Source organism: Kogia breviceps, chromosome 17 (assembly GCF_026419965.1).
Source record: "Kogia breviceps isolate mKogBre1 chromosome 17, mKogBre1 haplotype 1, whole genome shotgun sequence".
NCBI lineage: Eukaryota > Metazoa > Chordata > Mammalia > Artiodactyla > Physeteridae > Kogia > Kogia breviceps.
The window spans coordinates 45978341-45994623 of NC_081326.1; the positions used below are offsets into that span (position 1 = coordinate 45978341).

The 16283-nt window shown below is 46.4% G+C and overlaps 1 protein-coding gene across 1 annotated transcript in view; it reads left to right on the forward strand.

The window, feature by feature from the left end:
* ATP6V1C1 (ATPase H+ transporting V1 subunit C1) overlaps positions 1-16283 on the forward strand; it is a 103492-nt gene that overhangs the window by 613 nt on the left and 86596 nt on the right. The window contains exon 2 of the mRNA XM_067018129.1: positions 10114-10207. The gene's annotated coding sequence lies outside the window, so the exon portion shown is untranslated. The remainder of the gene's footprint in view (positions 1-10113; positions 10208-16283) is intronic.

Consider the following 16283-nt stretch of genomic DNA (forward strand, 5'->3'; position numbering starts at 1 on the left):
ACAGCAAATAATAACAATAGCATCTAGGTTATTTAATGAAAGTCTATAATTTGCTGGGCATGTGCTAAACAGTTTGCATAAATATCTCCAGGCCTCACAACCACTATGAAAGGCTGGGTTTTCCTTGGTGTCCCTTGAGCCTCTCCATGAAGCAGCAACATGAGCTTGAATTCTAGGTCTATTTCCCTGAGATCAGGGAAGCCCAACCTGACAGTGGGGTGTGGGGATGGAGGAGGGGGAGGAGCGATTGCTTTAATAACAATCACAGAAATCCTCAAGAATAGTTACCAGGGTGAGGGTACCAGCCAAGGGAACACCCGGGAAAGAGCAGCCCCTGGCAGGGAGGGGGCCACCCCTACTGGTGATTGGAGTCCAGCAATCCCACTGATTGCAGGTGGTGAGCCAAGCCCGTGTCGGGCCTCGCTGACGCATGGCTGGGCTGAAGAAAGAACTCATTGAATTGTTCATGGAAAAGAGTGGTGCCTGAGAGGCCAGAGCTGGAGAATTAGGCCGCCTCAAGCACAGGGCTTGGCAGGACACCAGGGTGAAAGGTACAGCGAAGGCCTCCCAAAATCAGTTTTTGGAGCAGGGTTTTGCGTCACAAGCTGGCCACTGAGGGGAAAGATGGGCACTTGCAGGTTTTACCTGTGTGTCGAGGTTCACTGCTGACATCAGATGTGTCTGAGCTGTGGCTCCGCCTTCGCGTGAAAGCGGAGACCTGGACCTGCCTGAGCAGGAGACGCCTGAAGCTGGACAAGTCAGGCTATGCCCTGGGGCTTTGTCAGCGGGCCCTGGCTTCTTGCTTCCTAGAATCTACCTGCACAGTCAGGAGTGAGAGGCCTTGGTGGCCAGATAACTTGGGTCTAATTCTGGCCTGCCAGCTGAACGAACAAGGTCACAATGATAAAACTTTATTTACTGTGTGCAAACACTCCCCTAAGCAATTTGTGTCTCTTACCTCACTTACTCTTCTTTTTTTAAAAAATAAAATTTATTTATTTAGTTTTGGCTGCTTTGGTTCTTTGTTGCTGCACGCGGGTTTTCTCTAGTTGTGGTAAGTGGGGGCTACTCTTCTTTGTGGTGTGCAGGCTTCTCATTGCAGTGGCTTCTCTTGTTTCGGAGCACGGGCTCTAGGCACGCGGGCTTCAGTAGTTGTGGCTCGCAGGCTCTAGAGTGCAGGCTCAGTAGTTGTGGCGTGCAGGCTCAGTAGTTGTGGTGCACAGGCTTAGTTGCTCCGCAGCATGTGGGGATCTTCTCAGACCAGGGCTCGAACCTGTGTCCCCTGCATTGGCAGGCAGATTCTTAACCCCTGTGCTGCCAGGGAAACCCCCCTCACTTACTCTTTGAAGCAACTCTGGGTACTATTATTATCCCCCTTCTGCAGATGAGGAGACTGAGGCAAGGGATAGTTAGGTAGTTTGCCCAAAGTCACACTGCAAGGTACTGATGGAGTCAGGATTTGAACCTGGCTGTGTGACTCTAGGAACAGAGCATTGGGCCGCTTTCTTACCCTGCCTCTGATTCTCAAGAATTGTAAAATGGGCTAAACAGAATGCTTCCTTCCTAGTGTGTGGTGATAGTCAAGTGAGATAACCCGGGTAGCAGCGTGGGCACAGTGCCTGCATGCAAAACAGTGCGAGCTGCTGTTGGTGTGATTCATCATAGCCCTCTGCGGCCTTGCTGCTCTTTCTGTTTCTTCTCAGATAATTTTGTGATTAAGCTTCATGAGCCTTTCAGCTTCTTGGGTTGGGACACAGTGTCTACTTAGCATGTGTGGAGGGGCTGGGCAGCAAAGTTGAAAAACCCTGTGGGGTAAGTGGGGATTCTGTGCTTACCTGAACAGTCCTTCAAGGATGGAAGTTCAAGTTTAGTCCTCCGAGCAAAAAGTTTAGAGAGGTTCTTCTCTGCCTTTGTTTAACTGTAAAAAAAATTCTCCAAAGTAATAACAACAAACCTCCTGGTTTGGTTTTGTTTTTTGTGGCTCCCAACACTCACTGAAAAAGAAAACAGATCAATTAAAACCATTTATGTCCAAGGTTCCCATAGGTAAGAGAAGGAAAATTTTCTCCTTCTCGGGTAGGGGCAGATACGTGGAGGCGAGGGAGGGGTTTCACACCATTCTGGTGCCTCCCCTCCAATGCCAAAGCTGAGGCAGAATGAGTGACTCAGGAGAAGCCCCAGGGAAATTCTAGGTCTGGCTTCCCTGCATGCCAAGGGGATTCTTGAGTCTCCCCTCAAGGCAGGGAGCCCCTCAGATGCAGCCCAGCCCCTCTATGGGGAGAAGTTTCTACTCACCCACCTCTTAAAGAAGGTACCTGTCGATGAAAAATTAATCAGTCGATCTAAGAAAGTAATGGAAACCTTTATTGGAGCCAAATTTGAGGATTATAACACGGGAAGAGCACATCAGAAAGCTCTGAGAACTGTTCTGCCGGTTAGAAGTAAAGGCACAGTTATATACGATTTTTGAGACAGGGCTGTACATAAATGATGTGTTATTGACAGTTTACATAATCCAGATCTAAGCATCTTCATCGTGGTGGGTGATGTGACCCCTTATAAGATCAAGAAAGAATGTTATCTTTTAAGGAGTTGTCTTGTTGCTCTTTATGGCTGAGCAGGTATTGCTGTTCATGGGGGAGGTCTGGTTGAAGTATAATGCAGATACACAATGCACAGTGAGGGGAGAGGGGAGGCCAAAGGACAGAGATGAATTTTTTTTTTTTTTGCCTCACCGCATGGCACGCGGGATCGGAGTTCCCCCACCAGGGATTGAACCCATGGCCCCTGCAGTGGACTCATAGAGTCCTATCCACTGGACCAACAGGAAATTCCCCAGAGAAGAATTTTTATGTTTAGATTTTTCTTTTTTTGTGTGTGTGGTACGCGGGCCTCTCACTGTTGTGGCCTCTCCCATTGCGGAGCGCAGGCTCTGGACGCACAGGCTCAGCGGCCATGGCTCACGGGCCCAGCCGCTCCGCAGCATGTGGGATCTTCCCGGACCAGGGCACGAACCCGTGTCCCCTGCATCGGCAGGCGGACTCTCAACCACTGCGCCACCAGGGAAGCCCGTTTAGATTTTTCTTGTCTTGCCTTAAAATTTTAATTTTATTTCACATACCTAAGGACTTGTGGATGGGGAGATTCTGGATTCCTTTTTTGCTCCTTTTCCAGTTCTCTTGGGCTCAGCTGGTCATTAGGGACCTGCCAGCCCAGAGCCCTTGTATTCTCATGCTTATCCATAGTGTTGTAACTGCTCCAGTCCTGATGTCAGCACTCTAGGTCACTCCAGGTCCTGCTGGACCACTGTGGGAGGGCAGAGAGGCCTGGGTCAAATGGGCTGCTTCTGAGATTGCCCCAAGAGACCTGCAGAGAGCTGGTGGGCTTGACGATTAAAGACATGAAAAGAGTCATAAGCCAGTGGCTCAGATTTCTCTTGCTGTTCCCATAGAGAGGCACTGGCTGTTAGAAAATACCGTGCGAAATTTGAAGCTGTGGCAATGTTTGTATGTCCGACCATCTTTACTTCCATATCCGATCTCTGCAATTGCCTGATAGGGCTGACTTGCCAGCCTCCAAAAATGTCTGTGGAGGGGAGCAAAGGAGAAGGCACTAAGGAAAGATAAGGGAAAGGGAAAGAGGGGAAACCAATATCAAGGACTCTCTTAGGAGATTTTTCAGGGAAGGTTAACCAGAAGCAAAAAAAAAAAAAAAAAAAAAAAAAAGTCACAAGTTTTGTTTTTAGAGGATATAATACATCTCTGTATATAATTACAGCCCCACTTAGAAATGCCACAGGGAATTTTCCTTTTCCTCTGCCTCCTCCCATGCAACAGAAAGCTACAGTTTGGATTTCACACAGGAAGTGTGATGTAGTGCACATGGCAGCGTTACACCAACTTTCATGAAACCGGGAGGCCAGAGCTTGATGCTCCCTGGTGGGAAGGACCTCTGGGGGCTCTTGGGCCCCAAGGGCAGTAGCCCCAGGGGACTCCAGGAAGAATGATCTGGTTCACCTGTTAACAAGTGGAGAGTGGCCAGTTCTGAAAGCTTGCTTTCGGCAAAGAAAAGCTGGATTTGGCTGAGCGATAAGCATGGACACATTTGACCCTTTTGTGCTAGGCAAAAAGGTCAAATGTTGACCTCAAAGAGATAGAGACTGTTTTCCTTTGAGCTAGAGGACCCAAGCTCTATTTTGTTTCTGCCTGGAAGACAAGTAGAGCTCATTCCAGTACTGTCAAAGGTCACCAAATACCAGCACCCCTCATCAGAGTAGACGTGCTTGGTGTGGGCCAAAGACACCTGGGTTGGTGGTGGTGGATTTTGTTTTGTTTTGCCCTGCGAGAGTCGGTACAACAGTCAGTTAAGGTCTGGTTCCCCTGGTGCCAAAAAACAAATCCTAGTACCTCCGGCTTCTGGCTCAGTTGTCCCCAGCCCTCCCAAGTAATCCAGCTGGAACGTGGAGAACAGAAAGGGACCGGATCCGCCCCTTCCTGTGGGTGGGTTCCTTTAGAGTTCTTGCCCAGGTCAGCACACTTCCCGGTGCCAGAAACAGAGCCCAGTGTTTGGGGCCCCAACTCAAATTACTTCCCAAGACAGCATCAATTAGTTGCCTGGGGCCAATGGCTCCCCACAATCTGCACTGCTGAAGTAGTCGGTCACAAACTGATTTGTAATTCCAAATGTACCTGTGCCCCACCCAGATGTCAACACCTTAGTAATTACCCTAATCCTAAAACCTGGTGCCTGGCAGAAAGGAAGGAGGAGGAGTGGGGTTTCAAAAGGGCAGCTGCAGGGCCTAGATGTGCCATCCAACACCTGCTAAGAAGAGCTCGCATTTATCCAGCACTCACTCTGCTAGGTATGCACTAAACACTTCTTTATTTCCTGTAATCCTCACCGCAGTGCTGGAAGGTGCCGGTGATTTCCATTTTGCTGATGGGGAAACAAAGGCTCTGAGAGATGGAGTCGTTTGCCACGTGGCCAGTAGGAACTCCCATGGCCAGTGGGAACTGAAAGTGACTTTGAACTCTCACCTGATTCTCAAGCCCTGAGCTTTGCAGCATCAGGGTGCACTGCTGCTTCAGGCCGATAGATTTAACAAGGGTGGGTGCCAGGAGATGCCAGTTGAGCCAGGAAGGCAGTCATTGCCAAAGTATCAAAACCAGAAGGGGTCTGAGACCTGACAAGTGTCAGTCCAGTAGCTGGAAAGCACGGGGCCAAGTGGAGGTGTTCCTGGGACACTGCGTGGAGGCAAGAAGAGCAGACCCCGCGTGCCTGTTGAAGAGCATAAAAAAGCAGCACCCTTGGCCACTGCCTTTTGCTAACCCAGCTTGGAAGCGGCAGAGGTGTGGAGAGCCAGGGGAGAGTTTCTGAATTTGTGTTAATGTCATCTCCCAGCTAAAGGCTGGTGGAAACAATGAAGTTGATGTTGCTTAAGTCATACGCAAATATAAACTGGTCTTCTTCCAAGACGTTTTGAATGGAATGAATGCCCCATCCGGGGTACCTCCCAATACCTAGCCCCTAAAGAGCCCCTGTGAGGCTTCTCTATCCTTCCTAACCTCGGCTTCCTCCCCGTACCCGACTGTGCAGGTGTCTCCCTGTAATAGTGAGGGCCAACCTCTCCACTGAGTGCCAGCACCAAGGCGTGGCACCACGCTATCTTCTCCCTCAGCACACGGCCAGACGTGCTGCTTGGTGGATCTGGGATCACCCTCTCCATCTGTCTCTCTTTGATAGTTCCATTTGTCTTCCATTACTGTGCGTTTAGTGGTTGATGAATTCAGAGCATCACATACATTTTTAAGAGAGTGCTTACTCTACACCAGACACTGTTCAAAGTCCTGTACATGTATTGACTCTTTTTATCCTCATAAAAGAGCATGAGGTGGTTAGTACCCTGATCGCCATTTGACAGATAATAACACTTGGGGTCCAGAGAGGTTAGGCTACTTGCCCACGATACACAGCTGATGAACAGCAGAGCCCAGGTAAGAATCTAGGCCGCCTGAGCCCAGTACCCACACTCTTAGCTGCTCTGCCACAGTGATTCTGGACTGAGTCAGGGTATCCATTCAAGCATCTCTTCCCGGGCACGCCAGACCTCTTTGTGGCTGGGTTGCTGCTGCCATAACTGGCTCTGGGCTAGAACACTGAAATTATATCAAGTTCCCAGGTGAGGACGATGTTATTGTCGGTGGTCAAGGAAAATGTCACAGAGTGTTGTGGCTGCTCTGCAGAGGGTGGCACTGAGTGATCCACCTTCCCCGGGACACCCTCTTTCCTCGCTTTGTACCTGGGCACTGTGACTCAGTTTCTAATGTCATCGGGGGTGAGTCCCGGACTCCTTTGGCAGCATGATCACCTATTCGTGGAACATGCAGTCAGCCATCCGGGACAGGTGCAGAGCAGAAATTCACAGGAGGAACAACATTTACGGTCACTCACAGGAAAGTGCCAATTCCAGAGCTTAAGAGGAACCTTGGAGGGAGTGAAGATAATAATAACTAATGCTTATTAAGCCCTCACAATGTGCCATCCCTGGTCTAAGCACATTCCAGGAACTTTGTCATTTAATCCTCACCTTGGCCCTCTGATGTAGATCCTATTATTATCCCCCTTTGGCAGATGAAAAAAATGAGGCACAGAGATGTGATTTCCCAAGATCACAGGGCTCATAAACAGAGGATCCAGGATTCAAACGCAGCCGGTTTCTTCAAAAACTGAGCTCAAACATGGCGCTACTGGAAATTCCCTGGCAGTTCAGTGGTTACGACTTGGCGTTTTCACTGCCGTGGCCTGGGGTTCAATCCCTGGTCGGGGAACTAAGATTCTGCAGTCCACACAGTGCAGCCAAAAAAAAAAAAAAATGATACTACACCTGGCACCTGAGCCCTTGTTCTTAACTGCAACTCCCTGGGGGGAGACAGGGACTTTCAGCTGTCTCATTACCAGCTCCATTGTCAGCCTGGGATGAATGAGGCCCCAGAAACAAAGTGAAAAGAAAGTTTGGCCTAAAATAACTGCATGACTCCTGACTGGGGAACAAGGTCAGGAGGTGAGGCAGGGGAGGGGGGTGCCTCCAGGTGGCAAATTCAGTAAGTGATGTTTCTGAGTATCCTCTAGAAGGAGTCAGAAGAGACTTCCCAGTCAACATCCATGGCAACAGGGGGCACAGGGAGGGAGAACCCAGGTTGCTCCCTTGACCCTCTGAGTTCCTAAAACAAGACTCCAGCTCTGGTCATCCTTCCCCTCCCACCCTGACCTTGCTGAGCTCTCATTCTTGCCACCTGTTGCTGTTGGTTGCTTGCCCCCATTTCTGAGGTGCTGACAGGAGAGAAATGTATTGCCCGGCTGGTAACAGAGCTTTCATTTTAGCATTGGAAAGCCTGGGCATCACCACTTTCCTGGCTACTAAGGATAACATTACTACTTTCTTTTGGATGAAATCTTAAAATTTTGCAGAGATATTTGCAAATCATATATCTGAAAGGAATTAATATCCAGAATGTATAATGAACTCCTACAACTCAGCAAGAAAAAAATAAACACCCGATTAAAAAAAATGAGCAAAGGATTTGAATAGATATTTCTTCAAAGAAGATATGCAAGGAGCCAATGAGCACATGAAAAGATGCTCAGCATCACTCGTCATTAGGGAAATGCAAATAGAAACTACCAAACCCATTTGGATGGCTATAACCAAAAAAAAAAAAAAAGGAAAATAACAAGCGTTGGCAAGGATATAAAGAAAGAACCCTTGTGCATTGTTTGTGGGAATATAAACTGGTGCAGCTGCTGTGGAAAATAGTTTGGCAGCTCCTCAAAAAGGTAAACATAGAATTACCATATTGTACAGCAATTGCACTTCTAGGTATATACCCCAAAGAATTGACAGCAAGGACTCAAATACTTGTACACCATTTTCATAGCAGCATTATTCACAATAGCTGAAAAGTAGAAACAATGTCTATCAATGCATGAATGGATAAACCAATTGTGGTATACCCATATGATGGAATATTATTCAGCCATAAAAAGGAATGAAGTTCTGACACATGCTAAAACATGGATGAACATTGGAAACATTATGCTAAGTGAAATAAGTCAAACACAAAAGGACAAATATTATATGATTCTACCTGTATGAGGTACCTAGCATCGGCCAATTCATAGAGACAAAAAGTAGAATGAAGGTTATCCGGAGCTGGAGGGGGAGATGAATAGAAAGTTCAGTGAGGACAGAGTTTCTGTTTGGAGTGATGAACAAGTTCTGGAAATGGATAGTGGTTACACAACATTGCAAATGTACTTAACGCCATTGAACTATACCTTTTAAATGGTTAAAATGATAAATTTTGTTATGTATATTTTAGTACCATTTAAAAAACATCACCGGGGCTTCCCTGATGGCGCAGTGGTTGAGAATCCGCCTGCCGATTCAGGGGACACGGGTTCGTGCCCCGGTCCGGGAAGATCCCACGTGCCGCCGAGCGGCTGGGCCCGTGAGCCATGGCCGCTGAGCCTGTGCGTCCGGAGCCTGTGCTCCGCAACGGGAGAGGCCGCAACAGTGAGAGGCCCGCGTACAGCAAAATAAATAAATAAATAAAAATTTTTTAAAATCACCAAAAAAAAAAGTATATAAAAAGTTCTGTGGGGTTTCATCTCAGCAGTTTATAATTCCATTGACAGTCACCATAACTACCCTACAGAGAGGAGTACCATGTGAGAACCACACTTGGCTCTCCAAGCTGGAACTGAAAACACCACTAGTCTACTCCTTGGAGTTCCCCCAAAGTGAATCTGTCCACACATGGTTGCTATTGGACACTACCTGTTGCTACAGTATCACTGTGCTGTTACTAAGGAATGGAACATGTCCTGACTTTCAGAGCATTCACATAGTAATAAAACCACTCTGTTCCTTGATATAAGGCCACATCTCCTTCAATACTTAAGCATTAGAAAAAAAAAAGTGAGCTAAGGATTTATTTGGTTAGAGTTTAAACTCCAATCATTGTTTAGTCAGGAACAGAGCCAACTGCAGTGTTTGAGCTTCATCATTATTTAGACAGGGACAGAGCCAACTTTACAGAATTCTGGAAGGCAAGCTTAACCTCAGGGTACCTTAACAGTTGTTCTCTGTGGCCAGTCGTGAGAATTTAATTCAGAACAAAACTTTCATCCATTTATAACCCCCGTTTCTTCCGTCTACTGGAAATACAAAGAAGAAGAAGGCACAACTCCTGCTCTCAGGAGGCTGAGAGTCTGATAAAAATGTAGAAATAATACAAATAGATTAAAGTAAATGTTAATAGTTACGTGTTCAATGTGTTCTGGGCTGACCAGGGTCAGGACTGGGGGCAAGAAGAGGGGCCATCATGGGTCACAGAGACAAGATGACATTTCAGCCAAATCCTGACGGAAGAATGGAGTTTTCCAGGGCGACTAAACACAACGAGGGACTTCAGGGGGAAGGGACGGCATATGGAAAGCCACAAAGCACGACCCGATGGGCCATCCAGAAATCCACAAGCAGCCAGGTGTGGGTAGAGCAGGGTGAGTGGGAGAGTGGCAAGGTCCTGCAAGGATATAGAAGGAATTTAGGTGTTATCATGTGCTCCACGGGCAACTGCGGGAGGGCGTTAACCATGGAGGGCTCCTGGAGGGGCACAATCAGGTGTTCATTTCTGCCAAAAAAGATTGGTGGATGGACTTGAGGGATTAGAAGCTTGGCACAAGGAAGCCAGCTGGAAGGTTGTCAGAGAGACTAAGGTGAGAGACGAAGAAAGCCCAGACGCAAGGGCCATTTCAGAGGCAGCAGAGACAAGATAATAATTGTAGCTATTTTACTGGCTCGAGGTCCAAAAAGAGGTCACATCTCCTTTCTGCCCTGCAGAGCTGAAAGACAGCCGGTCCTCCCATGCCCCCTTCTTGTGACAAAGCTGTGGGAACCCCAGACTTGTAATGGGAATGGGGTCTGTAGCTGCTTCCCCTCTCCTTTCTCTTCTCTAGGCATCTTTGCTCAGCTTCCCTACATTATCTGAAGACATCGTTTTACTTTCCTATTATTTAAATTTATTCTATTTTATTTTTTGACTTGTTTCACAGATGCTTCAAAATTCAAGACAGGATAGGAAGACAGTGAAGAGTGTTCCTCTCACTTCTCCCCCATCTGCTCAATTCCCACCCGGACTTGCAAAGGGTAAGCACTGTTTCTAGTTTCTTATGTATCCTTCCAGAGATATTTTTAAATGTGCATTCAAGCAAATATGATGATACATTCTTCCCTTCCTGCTTTTATTTCCTTTCCTTTTTGGGGGTCCTTCTTAGAATACATTTACAAAACCCCAGGGGAGCTCATTGGGTCTTAAGGAGTCAGTCCTGGTTACCATTATGTCTACTGATAAGCCCTTCTCCTCTGCAGTGGCTAAAGGTATAAGGGCCCCAAGCAGAAAGTCATCTAGCAGGGAGGCCTCATCTCCTCAGGAGGCTCCATCCATCCCTGGACCTACTGCAGTAACTGAGGCACAAATGCCAGCCAGCCACAGCAGTCTAGGCCAGACCCTGAACACAGTAGAAAATGAGGCATCGCTGAGGCTCCCGGCCTCAGGCTGAGGAAGGAGATGCCCTGTGTGATGCTAAGACGTGACCACTCCACAGCCAAGAGGACCCACACTCTTAGCCATTTTCCCTGGGCTTACCCATGGGGTTGAGTGGCTGGACCACAGGGCACCGGCTCTGGTACTGCTCCTAGAGTCACCTCTCCGGAACAGAACCCCACTCTGACCCTGAGCCCCCCGGGGGACACTTCTGTTCTTTCCCACCAGCCAACCTCAGCCCAAGTCCAGCAGGGATATTATATTAACTTTTATATTATAAAGAGAGGCCCTAGGTCTCACTGTTTCCTTCCAGAAAGTTCTTTGCAGTTTGCAAACATGAGTGCCTTTGGGAGGAGCATTGCGTCACTTCACACACCAGAAACAGCTCAGCCCCGAGGGCTTGGGGACACATATAGGTTTTTGATTTCAGTGTTTGGAGCTGAGTTCTTTTTGGTGGGTAAAGTGGATTGTAATAATAAAGGAGGAGGATTGAGTTTGGGGAGGGCCTAGGAGAGGAAATCAGCTCTGAATATATAGAGCTTATCCGTGTGACCTCTCAGCTTCCTATTATAAACATAAATCCTGATTTTAAATGGAATCTCAAAGCTGCCTATCACTGAATTCCCTCGAGTCTGTACATACCACCCATCATGATTAACTTTAAGCTTCTTCTGGATCTTAACTAATGAAAGTCATACTCTGAAATCTACACAGGATAGCTGTTTAAAAAAATACACCATGCGATACTCAGGGGATACAATTGATACACACCAAATATAATTATAATAGTGTTTAGTAGATGAACAAAGATATTCATATACCAATGAGAAGAGGAAGGCTGTATAGAGGATGAATTTAAAACTACCAGAGGCTACAATCATGCCATGCATATAATCGGCATTCGATAATTTTACTTTAGTAATAATAGCTAACACTTATGGGTACTCACCGTGAGCGAGAAACTCATCTAATCAATTGACATACCCTATCCCTATGAGGAAGGTATTTTTATTATTACTGTTGTTACTGTCATTGTATTTTCCATATTTTACAGATGAGAAAACTGAAGCCCATAGAGGTTAAGTAACTTGCTTTTTAATCACAGTTACTCTAGTAGGATATCAATTTTGCTACTAACAAGGCCCAAAGTAACAATGGCTTAGACAAGACAGTCGTTTAATTCTCTCTCATGTCAGTCTCATCCTGAGCTGGCTGGGGCTGATAAAGTAGCTCAACCTTGTTGGGGACCAGGCATCTTTCATGTTGCTCTGTCTTATCAGAGGGGGTACCCTATTCCTCCATGTCAAAGATGGAGCAAGGAGCAATGTTACTTCTGTATTTCAACCGAGGAAGAAAGAAAATGGAGGGGAAACCTGCCCCTTTTAAGGAGATGACTTGGAAGTTGTGTTCACATTCCATTGGCCAGAATGTGGTCACATGACTATACCTTATTGCAAAGGATGCTAGGAAATGTAGTCTTCACCTTGGCCACATGTCCATTAAAAATTTAGGGAAGAAAGGGAGAATGGATACTACAGGACAAATAGAAATCTCTACTGCCATCAGAAGTAGAAGTGGAGGGCTTCCCTGGTGGCGCACTGGTTAAGAGTCCTCCTGCCAATGCAGGGGACACAGGTTCAATCCCTGGTCCGGGAACATCCCACGTGCTGCAGAACAACTAAGCCTATGCGCCACAACTACTGAGCCTGCGCTCTAGAGCCCGCAAGCCACAACTACTGAGCCCATGTGCCACAACTACTGAAGCTCACATATCTAGAACCCGTGCTCCACAACAAGAGAAGCCCCCACTCATCACAACTAGAGAAAGTCCGCACGTAGCAACAAAGACCCAACACAGCCGAAGATAAATAAATAAATTTATTTTTTTTAAAAAAACAAAAAACAGAGAAGTGGGACTCAAACCCAACAGTTTGACTTCCAAGCCAGAACTCTTTTCTTTTTCCAGTAATAATGATCTTTTTTATTTTATTTTTTTGAATTTTTGAATTGTATTTATTTTTTTTCTTCAGCAGGTCCTTATTAGTCATCAGTTTTATACACATCAGTGTATACATGTCAATCCCAATCTCCCAATTCATCACACCCCACTCCCTGATTTCCCCCCTTGGTGTCCATATGTTGGTTCTCTACATCTGTGTCTCTGTTTCTGCCCTGCAAACCGGTTCATCCAAGCCAGAACTCTTAACTATTACATTCATCATACTCTTGTCTAAGAAGAATTAGATGAGGTCAGGAGTTGGTAGGGTCTTTCTGATCCTTCCCTACAATTTGAGACTTTCTTTTAATATTCTACTTTGAGTACATGTATGTGAGCACAGACTTACAGACACAATATAAAGTTTTTAGATATAGTTGTCCATTGATGGGGACTCAGGTAAGGTCTCCTTTCATCCTTTCCTTGTAGACTTTAAATTTTTTAATTTTCTTTTTTTTCTGTCTTCTTTCTTTCTTTCTTTTTTTGGTGAGTTGCCAAATGACTCACACTTTATTATGCTTGGTATATTATGCTAGCATCAGTTTAACAATTTTCTCTGCCACCAGCCTGTAGGATTGGGCTTGGAAATCACTCCCCACAAATGAAATATCCCAGTCTTTCATTAGCAAGTGGGGCAAGCTAGGGTAACCTTTAAAAGTGCTTAGAAAGTATGAGAGCATTCAAAATTAGGATCAAACCTCATGAATTTGACACAATTTGATAATTTTCATTAAAAGACCAATTTTATCTCATTCAGTCCCAAGTGCTGTATTTTAGGGTTCCCTCAGGAGGATACCACCAAAATCAGGAAGCTTCATAATAGTCCACACATGCAGAACTGCACTTCTGATACCTTTTTCTCTTCCCCTTGTAAAAAGCAATTATGTTTGAACCTCTCAAGACATTTGAGACATGTTTTATAAAACTAATTTGTAGTAAGTATTAATTCAATCGGGCATTACTGGTATGGCTCTTTCAGCTGTGCAGAATGCCACAGCAATGAGGAAATTGTTTTTTTCGGAGCAGGAGATGCCAATGCGATGACAGACATTTTTTTAAAGGCATATAGCTGGTGGCTGTTAAATCTGTATTTCCTGGCATTCATAATGGTCCGTTAGCCACTGGACGTGAGCAGAGAATTAGTTAATAATCAGGCCTTCTTTTTCATAGTGTGTTTAACAATGCAAGTGCTTCTAAAGAATTATTTCATCTAATCTTAACAATAACCCGATGAGATCGGTGGGGACATCCTGGCAACATAAGAACCTCCCCGTCATTCTCACAAGACAAAGGCCTACTCCCTGTGTTTAGAACCTGGGTACTCTCTAGTAAGGAGAAAGGACACTTAAATTGTGTTATTTTTCAACAAACGTTCATTGAGCCCCTCCCGTGGGCCAGGGCACTGCAAGATGTTGGAGAGCTGCAGGTGAACAAGAAGCAGTGCTTTCCCTCAAAGAACTGCCTGGCAGGGGAGAGACGTGAACACCACTCTCTATCATCCGATGCTGAAAGCACCATAATCAGTGTCTTCTAGGAAAGTGTCAGAGAGGAGAGAGGGTTTCAGAGAATTGCAGGGGACATTTGTGCTGTGCCCTGAAGTGTAACTAGGATCCTGCATGGCAGGGAAGTGCAGGCAGGACATTCCAGGGAGTGGTTACAGCCTGAAGGGGGACAGAGGCATGGGTGAGAGAGTGGAGAGGAGTGGGTGGCTGAAGCCTGGTGGGGGACGAGGGGTGCCTCTAATTAGGCAGATAGAGGAGGCCTTGTTTGCTCCACTAAAGGGCGTGGGTTGGTCCCGCAAACCAGGGAGGTGGTAAAGAGTAGCTCCAGTTGCAAGTAAGTCCAGACTCCAAGGGTTTGTTGACTTGGGGACATTACTTAACCATCATCTGTAAAATGGGGGTAATGCTCATACTGACAGGTTAGTTTTGAATGTTAACAAGCTGGTATATGTAAAGTGCTTAGCACAGTGCCTGGCACACAGTAGGTGTTGAATGACTATTAACTACTACCCAGCTGATGGTCCTTTACCTTTCTTGAATCACACTCCTTTGAGAACAGAGGAGTCTTCTCCATACATATGAGATTTTGCATATAATTTAATGGGGTTTACAGATCCTTTAAAACTGGATTCCAAGTTAAGAATCCTGCCGTAAGACATAGGAAGTCATCTGAAGTTTTACAGCGGAAGAATGTTAAGATCAGATCTGATTCGGGGGTGGCGGTGGGGAGGGAAATACTGGATACTGGCGAAGGAAACTTTCTGTGGTTCTCTTATCTGACTGCATGTTATGATCATCTGTAGAGAAATGCCAGTGCTCCAGCTTCACCTTCAGACATTCCAATTGACTTAATCTGGGGTGGAGGCTGGGTGTGAGGATTTTCAAAATCTCCCAGGTGATTCTAACGTGTAGCCAGCTTTGAGAACCACTGAGTTAGGCAGCTGGGAAGAGGATAATTGCAGCATAGTAGGAACGGAAAGGAGAAAAGAGGAATGATTCCAGAAACATTTTGGAGATAGAATCAACAAGATCGTGTAAGCGATTAGATGTATGAGGGAGGAGTGTGTGAGATGATTCCACTAGTCCAGACAGAAGGGGAAGACGTATCTGTGTTTGGTTTGTTGTTTATCGTTTTCTCTTTAACATGCAGGAGTCAGGAGTGGGCGAGGAGAAAACAGTTCGTTCAGTAAACATGTACTTAATATCCATTTATTAAGTGCAAACTGTGGATCTAGGTTTTGTTTTGGACATCTTTGGCATGCCTGAAGAAAATCTCACATGGGCAGCTGGAAATACCACTGTTAAGTTGTCATCTGTCATCAGATCACAGCCAGGCGATCGCGGAAGGGTCTGGAGGAGATCATCCGGGAGAGGGCAGAGAAGGAGATGAGACCACCAGTTACAGAACGCAGAGTAGTGCACACACCCCCCCCGCCACCGAGGCCACACTGAGGGAGGGGAGAGCATTGTGTGGGCTGGTGAGAGGAGGATGCAAGAGTTTCCAGAAGGAGTGTGTGGCCATTGTGTGAAGGCAGCAGGGAGATGGCCTGAGGTAAGGGCCTGGAGGAGCAGGCCCTAGGTTGGATGACTAGGAGGTGGCCATGGCTTTGGAGACAGTGGCAGGGTCCCAAGCCAAATTCCAGTGGGTGCAGACGAGAAAGAGAGTGAGGAAGCATGAACACTGGTGTAGGAAGTTTGGGGTGAAAGCAATGAAAGCAGCAGCCGCAGGGGAGGAAGGGCGGAGGGACAGGGCTTTCTTCTAGGTTGGAGTGGCATTATTGTAGTCCGAGGGGAAGGAGCCAGGCTAGAGGAAGCCATCAAAATACAGACGAGGGAGGAGACAGCCGCTGGAGCCAGGGCTCACAAACACTGGCTGAAGGACCGCTCTTGGATGGCAGATGGGATGCTTGTTTCTTTGAGGTGGAAGTAAAGAAGTTTCCAGAATGGTACAGCCTGTCTGTTTGAGAAGCCATCTATGGTCATATTTGAATCCCAAGGCATCTTCCTACCTATATTCTCCTTTCCAGGCCCAGTTCCCGGAACTCAGTCTGTTTCTTTCCCTCCTCAAAGGCACCACCCCTCCAGGACAGGAGGCTGGCTGGAGAGTCAGCTGTAATATATCTGACGTTTCTTCACTTCTCTCCTTTCCCAAAAAGAAAAGCATGGGGCCTTTTGCTTTGA